This window comes from Portunus trituberculatus, chromosome 42, assembly GCF_017591435.1.
Source record: "Portunus trituberculatus isolate SZX2019 chromosome 42, ASM1759143v1, whole genome shotgun sequence".
NCBI lineage: Eukaryota > Metazoa > Arthropoda > Malacostraca > Decapoda > Portunidae > Portunus > Portunus trituberculatus.
Window position 1 is genome coordinate 9,751,938 of NC_059296.1, and position 22,330 is coordinate 9,774,267.

The following is a 22,330-nucleotide window of genomic DNA, read 5'->3' on the forward strand; positions in this document are numbered from 1 at the left end:
AACTCGAACCCTAGTACCCATCCTCCTTCTCCCGCCCCTCTACCCGCCGCTCATCACCAACACGCCCGTGACACCTTCGCCTGCAATACCAAACTCATCAATAACTCAGAGCGGCGACCCGAGGGTGTCTGGCGCCCAGGCTGACGACAGAAGGGAGGGAGGGACGGGGGCAGGCAGAGAGGCAGGGATGAGAGAATGGAGGCAAGAGACAGGAACGGAGAGATGGAAGAAGGAAGGCATAATAGAAAGGAAGGGTGACTACTGAGGAAGCGAGAGAAGCGAAAAGGGAATATTTGGGGCGGTGAGAAGGAAGGAAAAAAGAAGGCAAAAGTGCAAGGAAGGAAGGAAGGAAGGAGGAATAACCAGGGAGGAAGGGAGAGGAAATGAAAGGAGAGAAGCATGAGGAAAGTGAGCAAAGAGTGAGGGATATAGTAGACATAAAACAGAGGAGAGAATTAGGGAGGGGGAGGAAGGAAGAATGGAAAGAAAGAAGGAACAGAGAAAGAACCACAGAAGGGGAGGGACGGAGAGGAAGGAATTACACGAAAACCGGGAGGGGAGAACATAAAAGGTAAAAAGAGAGGACGAAATATGAAGAGGAAAAGAGTGAGACCGAAGAAGGTTAAAGAAAGGAGAAAAAGTGAGATAAGGAGAGAAGAGAAGACATGATAGAAAGAAATACTGGAGAATATCAGGGAGATAGACAGACTTGCAGAGTATAAAGAGAAAGACAGTATAAATATAAGTATGCGTTGAGAAATCAAGAAAAAATATCAGCAATAGAAAATGAACAACGCATTGCAATTCGTGAAGAGATAGCTGAAGTAAAATATAAAATAAATGTTAGATAAAGGAATGCAAATTAAGAATGGCGCAACGCAGTGAGTTGTGAACAATCTTTAAATATGAAATACACCAAAATATAAAGATTCTCTCTCTCTCTCTCTCTCTCTCTCTCTCTCTCTCTCTCTCTCTCTCTCTCTCTCTCTCTCTCTCAACACACTCATAAGATCACCACACAATCAGAGCTGTCACTGGAACACAGAGAAACATAAACTCACTCACTCCCGCTCTTGCTCACAAACGAGCCGAGTCCAACTCCCTGTTTTAATACACCAACTTTGAAGTCAAACACTCGGGTCCACAATGCTCAAAGACGCCCACCAAGACGCAGTGACGGGGAGACAGGGCGAGGACTGTCATAACCTCATTAACTCCCACGGAAAACACTACAATCGATCTTATCTCGTGTCGCCAGTCGCTGTACAGAAAGACGAGCGGTGCAGGTGGCAATAGAATCTTTGTGTTCCAGTTCTGAGAGAAGGTGGGGAGGTCCTTGTTTGCTGTGCGTGTTCACTGTTCACTGTTCACTGCTGTGTGTGTGTGTGTGTGTGTGTGTGTGTGTGTGTGTGTGTGTGTGTGTGTGTGTGTGTGTGTGTGTGTGACTGTGTGTGTGTCTATCTGTCTGCGCACTCCATAAGGAAGGGTATTGCAGCATCACGAGGGTCCCCATGGCGATTTAATGAAGCCGTTGATGGAAATCAGTGTGTCAGCTAGAATGAATATTGCAATCTCTCTCTCTCTCTCTCTCTCTCTCTCTCTCTCTCTCTCTCTCTCTCTCTCTCTCTCTCTCTCTCTCTCTCTCTCTCTCTCTCACACACACACACACACACACACACACACACACACACACACACACACACACACACACACACACACACACACACACACACACACACACACACACACACACACACACACACACACACACACACACACACACACACACACACACACTCTCTCTCTCTCTCTCTCTCTCTCTCTCTCTTAAAATGTCGACTGCGTATCACTGGTCGATTTCCTTATAATGTCAAGCTAGCATGAGTCACGTGTGTGTGTGTGTGTGTGTGTGTGTGTGTGTGTGTGTGTGTGTGTGTGTGTGTGTGTGTGTGTGTGTGTGTAAACATGTTCCCTTTTCTCTCTACGCATTTTCAGTGGTACAGACACTAGGAAAAAAGGAAGGACGTGAGGCATAAGGAAGAGAAAACGAGTAAGGAAAGGAAGAAAAAGGAGAGGGGAGAGCACGTGGGAAATAGGATGAAATACTGGAGTTGTGGTAATGAAGCTTGGTATAGGTATGGTGGTAGTGGTGGTGGTGGTGGAAACGAGAACAGGTGCTGGATGAAGAACTGTGATTGTGGTTGTAATGTTGGTGAGGAGGAGAAATGATGAAAGAAAAGGAGAAGGGAAAGTGATGAAGATGATAGAGGAAGATGACAAAAGGGGAGGAGAAGGAGGAGGAGGAGGAGGAGGAGGAGGAGGAGGAGGAGGAGGAGGAAAAGGATGTTAGAGATTTAGAGGTGGAAGAAGGAAAGTGCTAGTGGAGGAAACTACTGAAGGAAGAGAAAAAAGTGACAGAGAGAGAGAGAGAGAGAGAGAGAGAGAGAGAGAGAGAGAGAGAGAGAGAAAAGGGACATGCAGGAAGGGAGGTGGAAAGGAGGTGTGATGGTGGTGGTGGTGGTGTTTTTGTGATGGTGTGTGTGGTTTATATTCTGGTCTGACATAATGGCGGGTGTGTTTGGTGCGCTGTGACTCACTCGTGCGGGGCGTGAGTGGCTGGGGGTTCGGGTCCCGGGACTGAGGAAAGATAATTGAGAGGAAATGTCAGGTGTGTGTGTGTGTGTGTGTGTGTGTGTGTGTGTGTGTGTGTGTGTGTGTGTGTGTGTGTGTGTGTGTGTGTGTGTGTGTGTGTGTTTTACATTATATATACTAATGGGTATTTAGAGACAATATCATTTTAACTTTTATATTTTTACTACTACTACTACTACTACTACTACTACTACTACTACTACTACTACTACTACTACTACTACTGCTGCTGCTGCTGCTACTACTACTCCTACTCTTACTCCTACTCCTCCTCCTACTCTTACTCTTACTACTACTACTCCTCTTACTACTACTACTATTACTACTGCTACTACTACTCTTACTCCCACTCTTACTCCTACTCCTCCTACTCTTACTTATACTCCTGCTACTACTACTACCACCAATACCACCACCACCACCACCACACCACCACCACTTCATTTATCATTAACATGCTTTCACTGTAAACATTCCCATTTAAGACTTCACGATTTCTCGCCACATTCCTGTCAACAAATTACTCTGCATTACAAATTCTTCACGTTGATGCCTCCAAGAGAATAATAGCTTCGTTAAGGAGTTGGTGTTTCCTTACCTGTGTAGGGGAAAAGAGAGTCCCACCTGCCTCTCTCTCTCTCTCACCTGTCCTCTCCCATCCACACACAAACACACCAACCCACCTCTCTCCACACACATGCATGCTATATATGTCCTATTTGCCCACATTTTTTCTCGCTTCCACTCTCGTCTGTCATCCACACCCACGCTGATCCTTCTTACAGGTAGAGCAGTTTAGTGTGGCGGATTTCCTCCTCCTTCTCTTCTTCTTCCGTCTAATATTTATTTATCTTTTTGTTTTGTAAATTTAGAGAGAGAGAGAGAGAGAGAGAGAGAGAGAGATGGTGTGTGATTGTGTGCGTGTGTGTTGTGTGATTGTCTATCTGTCAGGCTGTCTGTCTGTGTCTGTTTTGTCAGTCTTGGCTGACACACACACACACACACACACACACACACACACGGTCCATGTCCTTTAGTGTGAGAAGAAGCGTTCACTGACTCCCTGCCTCTTAGCTCCTTCCCCTCCCCTCTTCACTTCTTCCCGTCCCCTGTCAATCTCCTCTGCCTTCCCCCCTTCTCCTTTAGTCCCCGGTTCAGCGTCCTCATGTAGCGGGAGGAAGAGGGGGAGGAAGAGGGAAGAAGGGAGGAGGAGGAGGAGGAGGAGTCTAGATGTCTCTGCCTAGGCATGCAAAACGTCCTCTAGGCGGATACGAGTCAAGTGCAAGAGGCAGGGTGATCTGAAACGCTCCGCTGCCTCTTGACTCGACGACCTGAGGCTTCGTTCAGGCGGCGTGCAGCGGGACTGGATACGTGGAGTCAAGACATTGGTCGGGATTTCTACTTATACTCATGTGCGCGGTGCTAAGGTCGTGGTGCTGCTATATGATGCAAGGGAATTGATAGTTTGAACGTTTTTTTTTTAGGTGTTGGTGAATGTTAGTCGTAAGAATAATAAAAAGATTAGTAGATGTTTGGTGCGAGTGAATTATAAACTTTGAGTTGGTAATTTTTGAGTGTGGTTATTTTGTTTATTGCCATTGATAAGCTTATGACTATTGGTTTCAGTCTGCGGACGGTTGTAAGAAAGAAGGGGAATAAGCTAACGAAACTGTTGTGAATATATAGCAGGTTTTTGCATTTTTCTGTACACTCGAAGGTTTCAGTCTGTATGATGTCCCTCAATTTTATTTCATTTTGTGTTTAATATCATTTTTAATACATGTTTTCTTTACTAACTCGCATTTTTCCTCCTCCTCTTCCTCTTCTTCCTCCTCCTCCGCTCCGTCCTCAGCTCAGCATATTCTTGATTATGACTTAGGAATTTTTTTATTTTATGTTTTATACACGTCGAAGGAATCCTAGCGTGTCTTAATGTTACAGCCTCGTGTTCGTGTGTAGGAAGTTAACTTATGAAATGTTATGTTCTTGTGAATGTACGAACTTGATCCACGGCTTTATATACTCCACTTGTCTGCCTGATACCTGAGGCCAGAGAGAGAGAGAGAGAGAGAGAGAGAGAGAGAGAGAGAGAGAGAGAGAGAGAGAGAGAGAGACGGGGTACGAATGAGTAATCCAGTAGTTTCGATCGACCTGTTTCATGGATTCATATTACTAAGAGTAAACAAGGTGTGCTACTGATGAAGGTGAAGTAAAGGTGAAGATAAAATCGGCGTTATGTTGTACTTAGTTGTTGAGAAGCGAGTGATTTCCTAGAAGAGGTTGCTGCCTGTGTCATCTTACATAGCTGAAGTTTGTCGTGACTTTTATTGGCAAATAACACACTAACTTCAGAAATGATATGTTACAGAGACGCTATACTTGAAAGTTACTTTATTAAATTTTGGCACTGGTTTTGTGACTTTATTTTTAATACAAGAAAGCTTTGTGCCACACTGATCAATATGTCAATGTTTGCAATAATTACCTTTTTATGGTCGTGATGGATGGATGTTTGACTTCGTAGCGTTGGAATGAAGGTCACCTCATTATTATTTGTCAGACTAGAGGACTCGTCAATACCCAATCCCGTCTGTACCCAACCATTCTCTCTCTCTCTCTCTCTCTCTCTGTGCCCTACCCTAACCCACTCACATTCATCCATCCTCTCATCCATCAACCACAGTGCCTCGGCCATCTCCCTTTAATGTTCACGCTCATCCCTATCCAGTGCCTTGTCATACTCAGCCCCCATCACCCATTTCTATACTGTACGCCTAAGCTCACCCTTAATTCCACCGAACCTCATTATCCAAGCTTATTTAGTCATGTAACCTCATCATTCGGTCTCTTTCTCAACATTCATTACCCTGTCGTTCTGTCTACATATTCCTATCTCTAGTTCACAATCTAGTCACAATATCAACTCCCCCTATCACTCAGTCTCTATTTCCATCCAATCTTATTTCTACCCTAGCGTTGGTTGCCTCTTTTCCACCCTCAAGTATTTGCCACACGTTTGTATGTACTAGTATCTTCTTTATCCCTTGTCATATGAACTCGGTGGTTGACCCTTTGTCCCCGCCTTGTGTGTCTTACATGAGGGATTTTAGCCAGTCATGCCACGGTGCCTTTCTTCCTTTCTTCCTTCTCTCTCTCTCTCTCTGTTTCAGTCTCGCTGCTCGCTTCTTTCCATTCTCTTATCTTCAGGTATCTTCTTTTTTTAGTCCATGGTTAACTTCATCTTCTCTGTCATTTAAGTTCGATTATTTGTCTTTTTATCTCTTTATATTCTATTTTCTTCCTTTTCCTCTTTCCTTCAGTCACTTTTTAATCAATTTCTCATTATTTTCGCTTGTTTTGCTTGTTTTTTTTTTTTTTTTTAGCTCTCCCTTTATCATCTTTTTCTTCCTATCGTCCCTTCCAAAGATATATTTCTTTCCAATTTTTTTATTCATCCTCCAATTTTTTCTCTTTTCTTTTCCTTGAATATATTTCGTAATAGTTCTTTCTTCTCGCTTTCTCCTCCTCTTCTCTTTCTCTTTCTCTCTTCCCTTGCTTTTCTTCCACCCTAGTTCCCTTTCCTTTCATTCTCTTGTTCTATTATTGTTTCCCTTCCTTTCTCTCCCTCTTTCTCTTTCCACCTACTTTGCCACCCTCTTTCTCCCTCTTCCTCCTCCCTTGTTCGCTCTCCTTCCGGCCTCCATTGCTTCTCCTTCCGTCTCATTTCTCGTCCTTCCTGTCTTTCTCTCTTCCTATCTACGCTGACATCCTCCCCTCCTCTTCTTTTCTCCATGTCTGCCTCCGTCTCCTTTCATCCTTCAATTTTTCCACCTCCTGTTTTCTGCCCTTTCTCCTCCATCCTCACTCCTTAATTTTCTTCTCCATTTATTTCTTTTTATTTTCCACATTTTATCTTTTCTATCTTTTTTTCATATGCCTTGTTTAGTTAGTTTCTTCTCATTTTTTTCCCTTGGTTACAAACCTTACATTTCTTTCCTTCCTTCCATCTCACTACCCTTCTTCTTTCTCTCTCTTATTCCACCTTCTTTCTCTCATTCTCTCCTTCCTTCCTTCCTTCCTTTCTTTCTTCCTTCTTTCTGTCTCTCCTCTTTACTTCCTTGCATTTCTCAGCTCCATCGTCATCCTCTTTCTCGTTCTTTTGTCCATCCTTTTAACACCTTTACCTTTCTCTCTCTCTCTCTCTCTCTCTCTCTCTCTCTCTCTCTCTCTCTCTCTCTCTCTCTCTCTCTCTCTCTCTCTCTCTCTCTCTCTCTCTCTCTCTCCGTCACTCGTCTCCCTTTTCTTGCGTTCCTCTCTCCACTTCTAAGCAATACCTACGTCATGGCAACACTGACTGCTTTAAATGCCATACCTCTGCCCTTGTCGTCCCTTTCTCGGAGGCCTGTGCCATTCTTTAAAAGCCATTCGTTAGTCTTAGAGAGGCTCGTCACCTCCATGCTGAGAAAGTCGTCTCTGCTAATCCCGTTCCTCCTTTCTCACCTGTGACGGTAACCCTACTTTTGTTTTCATTGTGTGTGTTTGTGTATATGGGTGTATTTGTGTGTTATATTCCTCCTCTTTCTCTCTGTCTTTCTCTCTCTCTCTCTCTCTCTCTCTCTCTCTCTCTCTCTCTCTCTCTCTCTCTCTCTCTCTCTCTCTCTCTCTCTCTCTCTCTCTCTCTCTCTCTCTCTCTCTCTCTCTCTCTCTCTCTCTCTCTCTCTCTCTCTCCATTAAAGGACACACTTGACATATATGCACCATTCCTCACCTTCCCCCAGGTTGCTTTTTTTTTTTATTGTCTCCTCCTCCTCTCCTTTTTCCTCTTTTCTCCTCCTCGTCCTCATCTTCCTTCTCTTCTTTCTCCTTCGTACTCTCCTTATTCTTCTTTCACTCCCTCCTACGCCAGCTTTCTCAACTCAAAATCACATTCTTCTCTTTACTTTTTAAATAATTTTTGTTCTTATTCACGTTTTTTCTCCTTAGTCAGATCATTGTACTTTCCTCCTCTCCTTCCCTTTCTTCTTCCTCCTCCTCCTTTTCTTCTTTCTCTTCCATTTCCTCCTCCACCGCTTCCGCCACTACCGCCGTCATGTTCTTTCATCTTTTATCATTTATAAGTAACTTTGACGTCATAAGCATTTAAATCGTACCCGAGGCATTGCTCTCTCTCCTGGAAACGCAACGATGATGCCGCAGCCACGTATCGGGAAAATGGAAACACCCGCGGCAGTGTTGATCAGTCTATATCGGAAAGAATAGAAGATTTTACTTAAGAAAATATATATATAAAAAGGCATCAGTGGTAGTGGTTCTTACGTGGGAAGAGAGAAATGCTCACACAGATGAAAGGAAGTGTTAGGTGGAATGTGAAATTAAGTAGAAATGTGGGGGAAAAGAATGTGAGGTAAATACGAATAATGATGGTTTATATTAGTGATGCATATATAAACCTTAAATAGCTAGTTTCTTTTGTGTGTGTGTGTGTGTGTATTTTTCGTGGGAATATAATGAATATGATGTGTGCTTTTTTTTCTTTTTTACGTATATTTAATGTGTGAATATAATGAATCTGGTAAGTTTAAATTTAGGTACTATACAGTTTTCTATTTAATATCTACTCGAAAATCAGAAGAAAAAAAGCCTGTCACAGTGCACGGGGCTATAAATATGAAGGAGTGGCGTTGAAAAGTGAAGGAAAATATTGAACATCCGGAACAGAGCAGCGGATAGAAATGTTACTGTCACCGACCCTGAAGGAAATAGGAGATTAATGATGTGACTGTCACTTCTTTGTGGGTGGAGAGAGTCTCACGTACGCGACACTCCACTGATCTGTGTGTGTGTGTGTGTGTGTGTGTGTGTGTGTGTGTGTGATCATAGCTCGGTGCTTGTTACAGGATCAGCTGACGCCGCCTGAGGTGCTACAGGCGCCCCCGAACGTCCTAATTGGAGGGGGAGGGGAGGAGGAGGAGGAGGAGGAGGAGGAGGAGGAGGAGGAGGAGGAGGAGGAGGAGGAGAAGAAGAAGAAGGAGGGAGGGAGAGAAGGAGGAGGAGGAGGTGGTGGCTTGTTTGCAGGCCGTAGACGACACGGCAAATTAATGGTTCCTGCAAGCCAGCCAGGAGAAGCCGATCGGGTGGTGGCGAGCGGCGAGGCGAGACGTGCTGCCTGTGAATGACGTGATGATAATTAGTAATGGTGGTGGTGGTGGTGATGGTGATAGTAGTGATAACAACAACAACAACAAAAGTAGCAGCAGCATCAATAGTTCTACTGAAATAATGCTAATGATGAAAATCAGTAATAATAATGCTCTAATAATAATGATAATCCTTTCCCAAGCTTATTGTTCTCTTATGAATTCTCTCTCTAGTTTTCTTATTTTATCGTCTTTAGTTTGATTCTCTCTCTCTCTCTCTCTCTCTCTCTCTCTCTCTCTCTCTCTCTCTCTCTCTCTCTCTCTCTCTCTCTCTCTCTCACCTGTCATGATCAGCTATGCATTAAATTATTGTAAATTAAGAAGGGGAATTTTATATTTTATTTTTTCCCGGGCTTTCCGATTCCCTACCTCCTCCCTCATTCTCTCCCTCCCTTCCTCCCTTCCTCCCTTCTACACCCAAAGGTCAACACCGCTGCAAATTTTATGGACCTAATCAGAGTTTTCTCGTGACGTCATTATCTCCTCCTCCTCCTTCTTCTCTTCTTCTTCTTCTTCTTCTTCTTCTTCTTCTTCTTCTTCTTCTTCTTCTTCTTCTTCTTCTTCTTCTTCTTCTTCTTCTTCTTCTTCTTCTTCTTCTTCTTCTTCTTCTTCTTCTTCTTCTTCTTCTTCTTCTTCTTCTTCTTCTTCTTCTTCTTCTTCTTCTTCTTCATCATCCTCCTCCTTCTCCTCCTCCTCCTCCTCCTCCTCCATCTCCTCCTCCTCTTCCTCCTGTACCTCTCCGTGTTGCATTGATTTTTTTTCAACGCATTGGTATTTTTTTCCTGTTCTATTTCAGTATTGGTCTTTGTATTACTATTCAGTGAAAGTTTTCTCTTCCAATCTTATTTTTTTCTTGAATTTTGTAAGCTTCTTTCCATAATTAATTTAAATTATTTTTTTCTTCTGGATTCTTTTTCTCATTCTGTAAATTTTTGTAATTGGTTGTTTTGGTCTACTATTCCTAGTCTGTTTGTATTATTCGTTTTATTCTATTTAGCGTAGTATTTTATTAAAAACAAATATCTTTTTCATATAGTAAATAAGGTGTCTTCTGTAAAAGAACAAGATTTACACACACACACACACACACACACACACACACACACACACACACACACACACACACACACACACACACACACACACACACACACACACACACACATCAAAACATGAATTTTTCACCTCGTCCGCTTCCAATATGACTAAAATTTTCCCGCTTGTCAACGTGGAATACATTTTTTTTTTGTGCATGTTTAATGTCAAAGCTTTAGTTTCGAAAATCAATGTAGAAATATAGCACGATTTTTCTATTTTTTTTTTTTTTTGTAACGCGGACATGCTACGATGAGAGAGAGAGAGAGAGAGAGAGAGAGAGAGAGAGAGAGAGAGAGAGAGAGAGAGAGAGAGAGATATGATGAAAGTAATTAGATTGAAAAAAAAAGGAATTCATAACTCGCATGAATAACCATAACTACTTTTTATAACGCATTTTTTCCCTTTATTTATTTATTTATATTTTTACCCCAGCATATCGGACCGTTTCTTTATACATAATGGAGTGGCGTGTCAGCATGACGTCACTCGCCTGACCTCACACGAACCGGCTCCTCGCCATTAAATACAGGACGGTTTGCTGCTCCTAATTCCATTCCTGCCTCCATCTGACCTTACCTGACCCGTTCCCTGTATCGAAATTCCCACGTGTCAGGCAGGAGTCCTCACGGCAGGAGAGGAATGCTGGAGGGAGGGAGGAAGGGAGGGAGAGACAGGAGGGAGGGAGAGTAGGAATGGAGGGAAGGAAGGGTACATCTGGAATCTTAGTTCTCGTCGCTCTAGGAATCTTCAAGGACAGGCGGGAAGGTCAGGCGATTGTTTTATTATTTTTTTTGTAGTTTTCATTTCAAGAGGGAGATGGGTTTTGTTTGTCTGTCTGTCCCTTTTATTCATAGTTCTTCAATAGCCAATATCTTTTACCTATTATTTCATGTATTCTTGGTCTATGTAATCGTCAGCTGTTGTGGCATCACCAGGGAAACTTGATAAACCAGTCAATCTTGTTACCTGTTTATATTTTGTACTGTAGAGATTTTTTTTTTTTTTGTTTTGTTTCCACAGTGACCTTTCGGAAAATTGTGTTAAGTTTCTATCACCAGATTGAAATAGTGTATCTGGGAGTAGTGGAATAGTGATTTTCAAACCTTTTTTGGGGACACCGCCCCATGAAAAATAAGGGAATATGCAACTTGAATTACATAAAGAATTCCATAACATATATGTATAAGAAAACTGTTGGTTAAAAATACAATTAATCAATGTTCCTTAAGTATCTATGCAATTCTATTTAATCATGACGCTGATAGGAATTTACGATCTTCTCCTGTTATTGTTGTTATTGTGGAGAGAGAGAGAGAGAGAGAGAGAGAGAGAGAGAGAGAGAGAGAGAGAGAGAGAGAGAGAGAGAGAGAGAGAGTTTCGTATGATTCATCTAAAAAAAATGTAGAAATGTGCGATAAGTTGAATTTATGGATAATACTATATATATGAGGTAAGTTTATGAATAAGGATGATGGGTTGCTTTAAGTATGTTTTGTACAGGGACTGCCACGTGTATGATTATTGGTTTCTCTAAGCAGGTTTATCTCATCCTCTCTCAATTCTATACATTGTCTACTCCCTTTATTGGTGCAGTACCCCTATCCTTAGCCTTCCTAGCGTTATAGAAATGGTTTGCATGAACACAGGAGAGAGAGAGAGAGAGAGAGAGAGAGAGAGAGAGAGAGAGAGAGAGAGAGGAGGTTAGTTTTAACTTTTTACGCTGCAAAAAAAAATATAATGGCTTACCCTAAAAATATTAATAAATTTTAGTATTACATTGAAGGGAAAATTATTTAAGGGATGAATGCCAAATGTCCTTAACCCTTTGAATACCATGACGCTTTTCCATATTCATTCTGCTTACTATTTGGTGATTTTGTACAGCTTCAGAAACTTATGTGGGTGATTAAAATAGTGAAGATTGTGGCCATCAATCCTCTGACATCCATTGATCCTTCCTAATGTCAATAAAATGGTCTAATCGTACACAAATCTCAAGGTAAAAATGTGTCTCAGTACTAAAGGGGTTAAAGCAAGAGAAAAGGAACAAAAATAATGAGGGTCTTTTATAGTGGTTGTAATTAAGGTTTCTTAAAATATCATATTACCTAAATTGTTGACCTGAGATTTGTTCAATGCAACCAGAATATAACAAAGTAAAACGGAAAAAAAAAAAAAATCATGCAACGCCGCCATCAGGCCTTTTGTTTCATTACTGAGAGTGAACCTGCAGTTAGATTGAGTGCAGCGATGGAATAGAAAGTTTGTGGAGTGTTACTTCCGAATGGTGATTTTATATTGTTCTTATCATTTACACAAAAAGGCTTCTTGTTACAAAAAAAACGATATGTTGTACATTATGGTAAACACGCTATGTTTATCCATCTATTTATCATATTTTATTCTTAAACAGTATCATCATCGTTTCTTCCTTCCTGTCCTCCATCCTTTGAGACGAGCCTTCCTATAACAACAGTGATATAAGCTCTCTTTTATTAACACGAGGGGGATACTGTACATGAAATGCCCAGGTAGTATTTCTAGTTAACCTCCTCAGTACCATGAAACGTTTTCACATTTATTCTACTTACTATATGGTGATTTTATACAGCTCTAGAAACTTATATAGGGAGTGAAATAGTGAAGACTCTGTCTATTTATCTTCTGACCTTCATATAGCCTTCCTAATGTAAATAGAGTCTCTGATCATACCCAAAACTCATGGTAAAAATAATTCGTCTCTCTCTCTGTTGTATCACTTACTGCCACCCATTTACTGCCATTCAGAAGGCTTTGTTTTTTAAATTCTACAGGCCAGGAAGAAAGAAGAAAAAAAGACGCGCTACAAGTTACGCGTGTGATTTTTAGTGTGTCCTTCCTGCAGAGCTGATCAAGAGTCCATTAGTTTTTAGTGTCTGAGCCGAGCCACTACTTAGCAGGCAAGCTGGTATCAGACAGACTTTTGTCATGTTTGGTTCCCACATGTGACCGCGAAGGAGGAGAAGGAGCAGAAGGAAGAAAGAAGAGAAAGAGGGAGAGGAGAAATATAATTATGATTAAAAAAAAACAAGTGCTGTAAAAAGGTTAGCAGAAATATTTTAGGATTTAAACCAAACGATAAGTATATGCGAGACTATAAATTGAGAGAGAGAGAGAGAGAGAGAGAGAGAGAGAGAGAGAGAGAGAGAGAGAGAGAGAGAGAGAGAGAGAGAGAGAGAGAGAGAGAGAGAGAGAGAGAGAGCCTCGGGTAAAAGTAAAGTTGAAAGAGAATGTGGACAGGAAGGAAGCAGATTAATGGGAGGTAAAGAGGAAGGAAAAGGAGAGGGATAGAAATGAGGGAGGAAGGAGTGTGAGGTGTAGGGATAATAGGGAGAGAGAAGAAAGGTGGCGGACGAAACAGGATCTCGAGGGAAACATAAAACTGGGGATACTTGACAGAGACAGAAAAAAAGGAGAATGGGACGAAAAACAAGAAGGGGTCGTTGACAAGAAATTCAAGGGAAAAGGTTAATTAACACTGGCAAAGACGAAAATATTGTTAGCTGAATTATTTGAAAGAAGAAAAACTGAAATGAATCTGAATGAAAATAATGGTAAGTTTAATTAAAATGTAAAGGAGAGAGGAATGATACACTCTGAGATTATTATTATTTTTTTTTCGCACAAGAAACAAGGGAAAAAAATTGACCTATTTGTTGCCACGAGGTAATTTAAAGTAAAAGACATAACAGCAGTTAAGAGACGCGAACAAATCCTTTCATGTTGACCTGCTGGAATTGGACTTTTCATTCCCACTGTCAGATAAGTAAGTCTCTTGTGTTCGTCATATTAACCCCTTCAGTACTGGGACACATTTTTACCTTAATATTTGTGTACGACTAGACTATTTTACTAACAATAAGAATGGTCTATCGAGGTTAGAAAATTAATGTCCAGAGTTTTCACTATCTTAATCAACCACGTAAGTTTCTGAAGCTGTATAAAATCACCAAATAGGAAGCAAAATGGATATGGAAACGCGTCATGGTACTGGAGGTGAGGAAGAATTGAAGAGTATTTCTATGTCATCCGTCTTCTTTACTTGTTGGCACGTCTTGTTCTTATTCCCACCTTTACTCTTCGTAACAATAAGGAAATGACACTGACCCTACACTCTCTTGAACTTTATTTGTCCTATTTGACATCGAATTTACGCTGTTTTTCCTTTTTCCTTAATTAGTTTTGTGTCCCTTGGCTAGTGTCCTTTGACCAGCCTAGATAGATAGATAGAGAGAGAGAGAGAGAGAGAGAGAGAGAGAGAGAGAGAGAGAGAGAGAGAGAGAGAGAGAGAGAGAGAGAGTATATGTTATGGATCTGTATTAACGTTATGAAATTATGGAAAAAAAATGCATAATGCCTTCAGAAATGCTCTGAATGGCTTTATTAAAGTAAACATTAACAACAAAAAGAATGCGCAAACAGCATATAAAAGTTTTGTGAAGTGAAAAACACGGGAGTCGTTACTAGAACACGAATGCCGACAGAAGGAAAAGTGATGTAAGTATCAGGAGCGTGTTAATTAAACACAGTTTGTCGCTAACTGAGTATGGGTTTTGTAAAAGTCATGTCCGTAATATGAATGTTGCTCGGAAGCGTGAGTGTGAGATTGTATGTAACTTCCTCGGAAGCTCCCTCTGTGTATATCATCTATCCTTACCTCTTTATATGACTGCACACTTGAGTTTAAAGGTTGTGACTAGCAGAGGGCAGCAGGCGTGTGTCGTGGCGCGTGGGTATAGTGAGTGTAGTGGGTGGGCGGGCAGGCCGGTACAGGTGTTTCTGTTTACCGCTAGATATCCGGAACGGTAATCAAATCGGTGCCTTTGTTTCGGCGGTGAGCAGCAGAGGCAAAAACATGGGTGCGCGCCGCCAGCCATCGCCGTGATTTAAGCCACCATGAAAAAGAGCTTAACCGTAGAAGGCCGGGTATGAGGGAGGGAGAGTAAGGGCCCCCCTTTTAAAACCCTCCTCACCTCATTACCATAAGTAAGAGGAAGCCGGCAGGAGCACCAGCACGCCGCCGCCTTCCCGCCCTTCCTCCCGCCCTTCCTTCGTCCTCGCCGCGCAGCTGGGAGCATCCTCACCGACTTGTCATTACCGCGGTTTTATATCAAGGGGAAGGAGGGTGTGTGCCGCTGTACTGTCACGCAGTGGTGTGCCGGCGCGCTCCTCCAGCGGCCACGACGGCACGCGAGGAGCGACAGCTGGTGTGGGCGGTGTCATGAACTGAATTACTGATAAGCCTGACTCGCTTGTGTATTGTATAACGAAAGCACCGATAATAACAGTGACGAGCGTATAAATAAGAAAGAAAACTGTTGACTTGTGGGAGATGCCCCTTTCAGTAGTTACACGAAAAACCAAGAATCGCACGAGTGGGTCAGGGGAAAGCATACTTGGAGGGAGAAAATAAATGCAGGAAGGAGGGGAGGAGAGGAAATAATCCGGGAGATAAGCCCCGTAAGCCCAGATAAGGAGGAAAATGCTGAAAAATGAAAGAAAAAGACTGCAGCTTGGGTAGGACGAGGAGCAGGGCGCGGATGAGACCAAGGTGGAAGCGGTGGAGGAATTCATGTAAGGAGAAATGAGTGAAAATGGAACAGCTGAGAAGTAAACGAGAAGGGATGAGGAAAGCTAAAGGAAAACAAACGTGATATGAAAAGAAGAAAAGAAAATAATAAAAAAAGATTAGGAGAAGGAAATAAGACTCAGTAAAATGAATAATAAGAGACATTGACGATTTTTTAAAGAATAGAAATGTGCTTAAGAAATCGATGGTGTTTGGCTGTAAATAATTAATAGCACTGTTAGAGCAATACTCAAGGCATGGAAGGCCATAAATAATACGTAAAAAAGGAACAAATAAAATTAAGATTCAAATTGATGCTCGAGACGTGAGAGAAAGGAGCGCAAGTGAGACATTAAATGCAAATTATGATAGAAAGAAAATTCAAGCCGAAAAAGACAAGTAAATGAGCAGTTTACTGAGCCTCACAAAATAAGTTACTGAGGAGGAGGAGGAGGAGGAGGAGGAGGAGGAGGAGGAGGAGAATGAAGTGGAGGAAGAAGAGGAGGAGAAGGAAAATGAAGAGAAAATGGAAGAAGGATAAAAAGACGAAGAATTAAAAAATGAAGAAATAATAGAAAAGAAGAATTAGATGAGTAAAGAAGAAGAAAAAGCTGAAGAAGAAAAAGGCAAATATATAAAAATAAACAAAAGGCAATCAGAAAAACAAAAGAAGAAAATAAAATTCGAAGTGAAAGAAGAGAATAGAATTAAGGAAAGAGCATAGAAGTAGGAGACTGGAAAAAAAAGAAAACGAAAAAGATTTAGGAAAACTAGGACTCAAGGAAGCAGACGGAATCCTACTCACACGAACACCAGGACAAACAGAAAGAAAAGAAGGAATAGGAGGAGCAGAAGCAGAAGCAGTAACAGCAGTAGTAATGGTAGGATGAGGCGAAGAAGACGAGCCACGCAGCAGTAAAGAAGACAGCAGGTATTATCAGCAGGGGGCACGCCAGCAGGGGTCCGCAATGGCTGGTGGCTGTATCAATAAAGGAAATTGCTGGCATTATCAAGAGCCTCCAGGCTTGTACTAGGGACAGAAACACGTCTCGTATCAATATATAACGAGAACTGAGGAGCAGCAGCAGGAGGAGCTACGGAAAGAGGAAGACAGCGAGAGGAAGAGAACGATGCCGCAAGATGGATTGAAAGCGAAGAATGCGTCGAGGCGGAGAGAGAGAGAGAGAGAGAGAGAGAGAGAGAGAGAGAGAGAGAGAGAGAGAGAGAGAGAGAAGGAGCGAAAGAAAGAGGTAGATGCCAAGACACCAAGGCAGTTTACTGTACTAGGAAAGAACAGTAGAAAACAGAGCAGAATAAAAGAAATCACATGACTGAAAATAATAAACGAAAAAACACCAGGAAGTAGAGAAACAAAAGAAACAGATCTTCAATGATGAACCTGACTTGGGGACGAGGAGGGAAAGAAAAGAAAGAAGGGGCGATATGGAAAATAAATGAATGAAGAAACTATTATTGACATTTATAACCCAAGATGAGATACACTGGAAAGCAACAGAATTATCCACTAATAGGTAACCAAAAACGTTGAGAAATATGGGACAAGAGATTTTAGAGTAAATATATAAGCGGAAAGAAGGAATATTTGTGTTTCAGAGAGAGAGAGAGAGAGAGAGAGAGAGAGAGAGAGAGAGAGAGAGTCGGGAGAATAGAAACACATTGATAAAGCAGAATCGGAAAGGAAAGGGGAGCCAGCACTGGGTATCAGACGAGTTTTAAAATAGAAAGGAGGGGAGTGGAAATGTTCAAATGTAGCGGGAGGAGGGGCAGATAAAGGAGAGCAGGAAGGAAATGAGAGAGAGAGAGAGAGAGAGAGAGAGAGAGAGAGAGAGAGAGAGAGGGAGAGAGAGAGAGGAAACCGATACATATTGAGCCTCCAGTTCATTACGTGCCTTCATGGATTATATGCATATGCTGTCTATAATCCAGTTCCTGTTTCGTAGTTATATTCATTTATTTTTCATTGATGTAAGGCTGAGCGTGTAAGAGTGAACGGTGCGCCGCTTCATGTATCTTTCAGTCTACGGAATATTCTTGTCACGGAAATCATCATAGCGGGTCGCCATTGTTTTCTTTGGCTATCTGAAGATCGCTTATTAGATGTATTTTTAAGGGGAAGGGTAGTGTCGCACGTAATTTAGCTGTATAATAGAAGACATCTAAGCAGCACGTCTATTTAAATTGTAGAGATGAATATTATGTTCTTGTTGCAGAATGATATCTAGAACGTATTTATTGAACACATGTAAATTTGAGCACCAATGAAAAGAAGTGAAAAACAAAACAAGAAATGTACATAAATTTAAGTACGAGAGAAAACTGAAAAACTAACAAGAAACGTATGTATAAGCGTTTTGGTGTTAGCACTCACTAGTCACCTTACTCTTTGGCTTTCCTCTAAAGTATACAGTGAAAACAAACACCTCATTCCTCACCGTATTATGACTCTGGGTTATGAGTAGTACATGAACACAACAACGCACGTCTTGCCACTCCTCTTCCTGCTTAGAAAACGTGACGGTTGAAAAGACGACTCACCCTGAACCACGACTCATCATGAACCGAAAAGGAGGAAACATGTAAAGACGGCAGTGTCAGTAACAAAGTCTACAGCATGAACGTGTCTCCGTGTCTGGCTCGCTCTGGCCGCAATCAGGAGGAGCGCTGGGAAATCACACGACTATCGACTCTACGTGTGGCTGCCAGACGCTTAGGCTTAGGGTGTGTGTGTGTGTGTGTGTGTGTGAGAGAGAGAGAGAGAGAGAGAGAGAGAGAGAGAGAGAGAGATAGATAGATAGAGAGAGAGATAGAGAGAGAGAGAGAGAGAGAGAGAGAGAGAGAGAGAGAGAGAGAGAGAGAGAGAGAGAGAGAGATTCGTGGAAGGTAAGATGGAAAAAGTCATCCCACACGGGCCTGAAGGGATGTGAAGGACATGATGGTCTGAAAAGAAAGCGAGAGAGAGAGAGAGAGAGAGAGAGAGAGAGAGAGAGAGAGAGAGAGAGAGAGAGAGAGAGAGAGAGGAAAAAAAGAGCGCCTATACGGGAAAGGAAACACGTATATGCAAATATCCGTGAGCACCGGCTACATGAATTTTGTGGGAAAAAAGTTCATCTGCATCTAAAGCTATTCGTATTGCATAATTTTCTTACGGAAAAGGAAAGTTTCATTCCACCTCTTCAATATATTAGTGAGTTCCGAAATGTGTGTGTGTGTGTGTGTGTGTGTGTGTGTGTGTGTGTGTGTGTGTGTGTGTGTGTGCGTGCAAATATTCATGTATTCATAGTTTTTAATATTTTGTTGAATCTAATGAGAGGAAAAAAATTACGTGTGCGTAGAAAGATTACAAAGGAAGACTTCAGCACAGGAGGTGGGATGCGAGAATGATATTGTGTGGTGTGATGAAATGAGAGAGAGAGAGAGAGAGAGAGAGAGAGAGAGAGAGAGAGAGAGAGAGAGAGAGAGAGAATCATATATTAAATTGTAAAAGAATAAGAGGAAGAGAAAGAGAAGACAGAGAAGGTAGCGGAGGCGTTGAAGAATAATCGTCGTTATGATGGCGAGAGAAAAATAAAAGCTAAATAAATGCACAGGAATCTTTGTTGGAGCTGACGAGACAAACACGAGGGACAAGAATATTCGCAGTCTGAGATTAAAGAAAAATCTGGGTAGACTAGAAAGGCACAGACAAAACAGACACCACTGAGAAAAATGCGAAAGAGAAAGACAGAGAGAAAAGAGAGAAATAAGGGTAAAAAAAAGAGTAATTGATATCATGAGCAAGCAGAGAACCTAAGAATATTTTGTGCTGCAAGAGAAATATTTATAAATTTTTCGAATATTGAAGTGCAGAAAAAAAATGAATATATGGACTGGATTTTAGATTTCATATTTGAATTCCTGGATATTTGCATTTTACTGTTTCTTTTTAGGCAGGTTGATCTACGTGTGTGTGTGTGTGTGTGTGTGTGTGTGTGTGTGTGTGTGTGTGTGTGTGTGTGTGTGTGTGTGTGTATAGACTCGTCACGGACATGACTGGTTCAAAGTGAGACGCAAGAAACGTGTTGAAACTGAAGACTAAAAGATTCAAGAGAGAGAGAGAGAGAGAGAGAGAGAGAGAGAGAGAGAGAGAGACGAACGAGTGGGAAAAAAAACTCGTGTCATTTGGAGAAAAAAATAGTGAAAGGGAGAGTGGAGAAGAGGGAGAGAGAGGAAGAGAAGAAAAAACCTTGGGCGTGGGTGCTAACTGACAGTGATAAAACGAAAGGAATTTCTTATATCATTAATGACTTGGCATTTTTTCCCTCGCAGGCAGAGGTAAGTTAGGCCTACGAGAGTGATGCTCCCTCCTCCCTCCATCTCCTTCCTTCACTCTTTTCTTTCCCCTTTCCCTTCCCTACCATCCATCTATCCTTCCCTCTACCCCTTTGTCTTATTCCTTTCACTTTCCTTTCTCCCCTTTTTACTCACCCAAAGCTTTTTACTTATCCTTCCCTTTTTATTTCCTTTCCTCTTATTATCTTGTCACTTCATTCATTTCTCAGTCTTATTCCAAAATATTCCTTTATTCTTAGATTAGCATTCCCTGTTGTCATTACAATCACCATCACCACCACCTAGATTTCTCCTCCCCCATCACTACCACCACCACCACCAATGCTGTCTCCACCACTACCACTACCACTATATAACAATAACAACAACTCCAAACAACAACAAGGCGTAATCAAACACCAAGATTAATGTGTGTGTGTATATGTGTGTGTGTGTGTAATTCACTGTTTGATCTGCTGCAGTCTCTGACGAGACAGCCAGACGTTACCATACGGAGCGAGCTCAGAGCTCATTATTTCCGATCTTCGGATAGGCCTGAGACCAGGCACACACAACAAGGTCACAACTCCTCGATTTACATCCCGTACCTACTCACTGCTAGGTGAACAGGGGCTACACGTGAAAGGAGACACACCCAAATATCTCCACCCGGCCGGGGAATCGAACCCCGGTCCTCTGGCTTGTAAAGCCAGCGCTCTAACCACTGAGCTACCGGGCCGTGTGTGTGTGTGTGTGTGTGTGTGTGTGTGTGTGTGTGTGTGTGTGTGTGTGTGTGTGTGTGTGTGTGTGTGTGTGTGTGTGTGTGTTTGTGTGTGTGTGTGTGTGTGTGTGTGCGCTTCATCATCTTAATTACTCAAACGTCAAATCTTTTCTATCTTTATATCAAAAGATTCATGTCGGAATATTCTTACTTACCTTACCTGAGATACACGTAGCTGACCAAAAATGAGTCAACATAAATATAAAATCAATATAAAAATGCATATATTCCCTAACTCCCTTCAAAACACAGTAACCGAATCACGATCATGTACAAAATAAAACCGCTCATGATACGAGAGCATTTTTTCCGCTGAGACCACATTCCAGAGCTAGTAATATTTCCTCACGTGGTCTAAAAGTTTTGACAGGATAGTGGAAGGGTAGACATTGCCATTTCGTTGTTGCTGGCAGGGAAGTTGACAGGGAAGGCTGGTAGGGGGACGAAGGACATCTATTCATATTTAGCTTGTATATTTCTCCCTTCCTCCCTCCCTGAAAGAAGATATGTAGTGATAAGTCATCCAGAGAAAAAAACGCCTCTCCCTGGAATGGAGGAGGAGGAAGAGGAGGTAGAGAAAGAGGAGGAGAAGGAGGAGGAGGTAGAGAAGGAGGGAAAGAGGAGGAGTAGGAAGAGGAAGAGGTGGAGAAGGAAGATGAAATAGAGGAGGACTAGGATGAAGCACACACACACACACACACACACACACACACACACACACACACACACACACACACACACACACACACACACACACACACACACACACACCTTTCCCTTTCGCCAGGCAGTTACGTTTCTACAGTTCCTTGATTTAATAACAGACTGAAGGGAAGAAAATGTTATCTTTTGTAAATTCTTCTCTGTATTTTAAACGATGACAAAGCGAAGTGAAAAAGTGCAAAGGATGAAATTTTCAGTCCATGAGAGGAGAACGGAAGAGAAAAAGGTGAATGGGACTGAGTGAGGGAGAGATGGAGAGAAGGTTGGTGGAGGAAATGGAAAGGGAGGAAAGAGGTTAGGGATCCATGTTCATGTACGCACTAACACACACACACACACACTCTCTCTCTCTCTCTCTCTCTCTCTCTCTCTCTCTCTCTCTCTCTCTCTCAGAAATAGACTAGGTAAATAAAATAGACACACAGACAAAATAGACAGACGCAGAAATATGTAGACAGAGAAAAGAGAAGGGAAGAGCGGCAGGAAGAAAATAGAGAAAAAGAAAAAGAAACGAGACCAGGACCATATCTCTCTCCATTAAGGCTTTTTTTTCCCTCCAGCCTATCGTGAATGTATTCTGAACTTCTTGCATAAATCAACTTGATGAAAACGATACAACGCCTTTCTCTTTCTCTTCCATTCCCAGGTGAATCAAAACCCTCTTCTACCTTCTCCCTTCGTGTGTGTGTGTGTGTGTGTGTGTGTGTGTGTGTGTGTGTGTGTGTGTGTGTGTGTGTGTGTGTGTGTGTGTGCGCGTGTATGTCCCATTGTTTCAGTACTTGTCCATAATAGTGTAAAGGGTAGCAGAGAGTGTAGTGAGTGCAGCGGAAAGGATTGTGGTCCCTCAATAGCGCTTTTGTTATAGAATTCGTTCATGTCCAGTTCCATTAGACCGGGAGACAGGTGGGAACATGAAAGGAATAAACGAGAAATAGATGCGTT

At 42.0% G+C, this 22,330-nt stretch overlaps 1 long non-coding RNA gene and 1 other non-coding gene across 2 annotated transcripts in view; one reads left to right on the forward strand and one right to left on the reverse strand.

Moving 5' to 3' along the window:
• LOC123517342 overlaps positions 1-22,330 on the forward strand; it is a 569,643-nt gene that overhangs the window by 19,022 nt on the left and 528,291 nt on the right. The gene's annotated exons all lie outside the window — the stretch shown is intronic.
• Trnav-uac lies at positions 20,550-20,623 on the reverse strand. Its single transcript has one exon. It is a non-coding gene; the product is annotated as a tRNA-Val (tRNA).